Below are 5,145 nucleotides of genomic sequence, written 5' to 3'. Positions count from 1 at the left end.
TTGTTCCGACAATAAATCCATATACTACTATGGACATCTAATAGAATATGTAACAATAATAATAAAAAATGAACGTTGTAATAAAAATAAATCGCATACCAAAGTATATGACAATAAGGAAGCAAATAAGTAAAATGAGAATGATTTTTTTTCTAAAAATGAATAACTTATACAACAGCAACTAAAATGGTCCACTTATACACATGACGAGATCGCTCCGGAATGCAACAAGTGGAACCTGGTTATAAGAACCTTCGCGGAGGGAGGGGGGAGGGGCAGAGGGGTAGAGGGGGTAGACAAGAGATTGCCAAGCACTAAGGACAAAATAGGATCGTTGGTAAGGGCCACTTGACCTTGACCTGACACTGAATTCACACCTTTACAGGAGTTAGGTCGAGAGTCCCCCCGTGAAGCTATAGCCATTTTCATCGATGAGAGACTTTGACTTGACGGTAAACACTCCTTCATTACGGTTGGTGGCGACGCGACTCTTAACAGCTGATACGCTATCCGTCTTCTTTTAAAGGGGAAAATACATTCATAAACAGATCAAGAGAGAGGGGGGAGGGAGGGAGAAAGAGAGAAAGGGAGAGGGAGGGAGGGAAAGGGAGAGGGAGAGAGAGGGAGAGAGGGAGGGAGGGAGGGAGAGAGAGAGAGAGAGAGAGAGAGAGGAGAGGAGAGAGAGAGAGATGGGGTGAGGAGAGGAGTCAGTGCTTCTATTCCTTTGTTATTACCTGCGTGCCTCGCCTGTCATTCAGGACTTTATCCAGTCTCTCTTTCTACTTGCCTCTTATTACCCCCCTCTCTCTCTCTCTCTCTCTCTCTCTCTCTCTCTCTCTCTCTCTCTCTCTCTCTCTCTCTCTCTCTCTCTCTCTCTCTCTCTCTCTCTCTCCTCTCCTCTCCTCTCTCCCTCTCCCTCTCCCTCTCCTTTCTCCTCTCCCTTTCTCCTCTCCCTTTCTCCTCTCCCTTCTCCCTTTCTCCTCTCCTCTCCCTTTCTCCTTCTCCCTCCCTTCTCCCCTCCCTTTCCCTCCCTCTCCCTCTCCCTACTTCCCTCTCTCTCCCCCCTCTCTCTCTCTCTCTCTCTCTCTCTCTCTCTCTTCTCTCTCTCTCTCTCTCTCTCTCTCTCTCTCTCTTTCTCTTTCTCTTTCTCTTTCTCTTTCTCTTTCTCTTTCTCTTTCTCTCTCTCTCTCTCTCTCTCTCTCCCGCGCTCTCTTTCTCTCCCGTGCTCTCTCTCTCTCTCTCTCTCCCGCGCGCTCTCTCTCTCCCTCTCTCTCTCTCTCGCTCTCGCTCGCTCTCCCTCTTTCTCGCTCTCTCTATCTTTCTATCTATCTCTATGTTTCTATCTATCTCTAGTTTTCTACCTGTCTCTATCTCTCTATCCACCTCCACATCCAACAACATCTCCATCTCAAACACACCCACACCCACACACATCCAGAGGTTTATTTCTTATAAGAGAAGATTTTTTTTATCTTTGTTTCGATATGTTCATTTTCTTTTCGTTTCTTTATACGTGTAACTTCCTCATCTTCTCACCGTCTTTGACAAAAAAAATCTTCTCCTTTCACTCTCCTTCGCCCTTCCTGGTTTTTTTTTTCTTTCTTTCTTTTTTTCATCTCCCTCCTGTTCCTCCTTCAACGTCACTCCATCCATCTGGCACAGCTCCCTTCTTGCCCACCTCGCTTAATAAGCCTCTTGAAATGATTAAAATAAGTCTCCCTTTTCATCAAGTTGACTTCAGCTTAGCTTAAAGAATGAAATGAGAAATACTTTAGCCTCATATCGCGAGTAAAGTGAACCAAGGTAAATATAATTTAAAAGAGGAAACTAATTAACACATCTGTCTTGAGCCGTAATTAAGCTAAAAGTACGTTGAGATGAGGGAGAAGGAATTGAGGGGAGGGATTGAGGGGGAAGCTGGGGGAGGAGAGCGGGAGAGGAGGAGAGAGGGAAGGAGGGGAGAGGGGAGAGGGGAAGCAGGGGTGGAGAAGTGGTTGTAGGGGAGAGAGGGAGGGGGATGCAGAGGAGAGGAGAAGGGGAAGCAGGGGGGAGGAGAGGGGGGAGCATGGGAGAGAGGGAAGGGGGAAGCAAGGGGGATGAGAGAGGGAAGCAGGGGAGAGAGGGGGGGGGGGCTGACGGGCCATTCACCACCAAGATGGATCATGCCAAGATACCCGCTATCGGCACGCCCTCTGTCCCACTCCTGGCTTCTTGAGCACTGATAGAAGGGGGGGAGGGTGGAGGGAGGGAATGGGAGGGGGAGAGAATCGGGGGAGGTGTGAGTACCTGTGAGTAGGAGAGAGGGAGAGGGGAAGTAGAGGGATAGGGAAGATGGAGGATAGAAGGAAGAGAGGAGGCAGACTATATGAGGAGCAGGTAGGGAGAGTATAAAAAAATATGTATATGTGTGTGTGTGTGTGTGTGTGTGTGTGTGTGTGTGTGTGTGTGTGTGTGTGTGTGTGTGTGTGTGTGTGTGTGTGTGTGTGTGTGTGTGTGTGTGTGTGTGTGTGTGTGTGTTTGTGTGTGTGTGTGTGTGTGTGCGTGTGTGTGTGATTACTAATCTATTTTATATTCATCATTTATTTATCATCTATTCACTCTATCTACTTCTCTTCGGCCAGGCGCAGTAGGTGGCGCGTGAGAGCCGCCCCCGGATGACAGGGCGTGAGGTGGCGTCCCGAGGGAGCGCGGCGGAGCGAGGGCGACGGGTTGCAAGGAGCGATAACCACAAAGGGTTTATGGCCGTGTTAGCGGATAACTGTTCGACAGATGGGCATGCCAAGGGAGGCCCGGCGATTGGCTGATGGGGTCCCCGGCACCGAAAAGGTCTGATCAATCATGCGATGTTTATTTTCTTCTCTGCCAATGAGAGCTAACACGAGGCCAAAGTACCCAGCCAATCGCGGGCCGTCGCGTTGGGGATGGAAGATTAGCACTCTATCATGCGTCTATTTTTGTCCAATCAGTTTCGTTACAGGCGGAGGAGGGTCTGCCAATGAATGGTGTTATCGCGCTTAAATTCAGGTAGGTAGAGGTGGTCTTCTATCGTCATCAGCGGTGAAGAGTTTGACAGGTAAAGAGACAGCATTAACATCTGCAGTCGAGAAGTATTTGCGAGTCGCGCGAGTTATGTTGACGTTTAAGCCTTCTAATCTCAACTACGAAGTCATAACAGAACAAATGAACGGCACGTTAAAATGCTCATCTATTTTACGACGGAAAGACACTTGAAAATCTCGTTGAATTCGGAACGTACAAAAAAAGAAGTAAAATATGGTACTCATATAAATTCTCCATTATCAAAACATTAATTAAGATTAAAGTTACCTTAGAGATAACTCCGAGAGTTTGTCAAGGGGGGGAATAATTCATAATAAAAATACTCCCTGGCAAGGTCGAGAACTTACCTGGCACTCAAGTGGCACTGGTGACAAATGCTAAAAAGTATATACAGGAGGAAGAGCTTCTGCCCCATGACGGACGGTCACACGAACCCCGAGAGGAATGCAGGCGAATAAAACAGTCGTATCCAAAGGCTGCTTACGACACCCGTGGGTTGGAATAGCTTCTTGCAAACACGATGGCTCGCAAGCAAACTTAGGAAGAAGAAAATGCAGATACCACTGATTCCTTTGCGATATGATGTGCTATAACTCTGAATTCATGTTCATTTTTTCTTACTTATATCAGTATTTATATCTTCAAAGTGGCGCTGTGTAACTTATCTTCTTGATAGAGCAGCAGCTTTCGCTTGAGGGGAACACTGAGCCCTCTTCAGATTTTTCTGTACGAAAAGAAAATAAAAGTTTCCACACAGAGCTATAATTGTCTTCCTTTTTATCCCACAGATCCCAGAGTCATAACCTCCGGAATATCACACCAAACAGCGTGCAAAGGAAGACCAGCCAAATCAACAGAGTAGTGCCAGTCTTTCCCTTCTATTTTCTTACATAAACAAAGAATCTTAGGGAACAAGTACAGCTCACGGAAGGCAAGGAATCGCCTGTTGCTCTCAAATCAGAAACCCCGGAAACAGACGTTGCACTGGCACACGAAAATGACCAGACGAACAAAACGAAAAGCCTTCCACCGCTCCGGCAGCTGTGAGCGAGAGACTTCGGACAAAGACATCTTGGGGCGAGTGATAACGACCTCTGCTCTGTCACTCGCAAGGAGAGGGTCTGAGAGCCAAACCAAGAGAGGCATTCAAGTGTAGAATTTTTTTGTTCAGTGAAAAATAATGAGTAAGAATTATATTCAAGCATTTGCAGCATCTGTCCAGTGAAATAATGAGTATTACATTGAAGTGTAGAATTATTTTGTTCAGTGAAAAAATGGGAAAGTATTATATTGAAGTGTAAAAATATTTTTGTTCAATTATACAATGAATATTACACTGAAGCATAAAATAATTCTAAGTATTCCACAGGAATGTAAAATCATTTTGTTCAATAAAATAAGGAGAAATATCTTTTTCACTGTTAATAACATCTTCATATCATAATCACAACCAACATCATTCTCATCATTATTCTCATCCTTATCATTATCGATATCAATCTTAGCATAACTTTCTTTTCCCTTTATTTATTCTTTTATCTTTGCTTTTCCTTTTTGTTCAAGAACCAATAATCTCTCTCTCTGACAAGGAACGGACTCGAGAACCGATGTTTTTTCCGTTGCAGTTCCAGCCAGTGAGGGCGTAAACACGACCGCAACGAGAAGACTAGAAGAAACACATATGTATATCAAAGAAAGAGAGAGAGAGACAGAGAGAGAGAGGGGGGGGGAGAAAGGGGAAAAGAGGGAGGGGGTTAGAGGGAGTCTTCAGAGGGAAAGAAGGAGGCGGGGGAAAGAGGGAGAGGGAGAAGAAGTGGGAATGGGAAAGAGGGAGAAGAGCAGAGGGGGAGAGGAAGAGGGAGATGGGGAAGGGGAAGGGGAAGGGGAAGGGAGAGAGAGAGAAAGAGAGAGAGAGAGAGAGAGAGAGAGAGAGAGAGAGAGGAGAGGAGAGAGAGAGGAGAGAGAGAGAGGAGAGGAGAGAGAGAGAGAGGGGGGGGGTGGGGGAATGAGGGAGAGGAGAGGAGAGTGAGAGGAGAGAGAGAGAGAGAGAGAGAGAGAGAGAGAGAGAGAGAGAGGGAGAGAGAG

This window comes from Penaeus japonicus, unplaced genomic scaffold (genome assembly GCF_977035675.1).
Source record: "Penaeus japonicus unplaced genomic scaffold, GWHDUDI00000001_assembly GWHDUDI00000007, whole genome shotgun sequence".
Taxonomy (NCBI): domain Eukaryota; kingdom Metazoa; phylum Arthropoda; class Malacostraca; order Decapoda; family Penaeidae; genus Penaeus; species Penaeus japonicus.
This window is presented reverse-complemented; position numbering follows the sequence as displayed.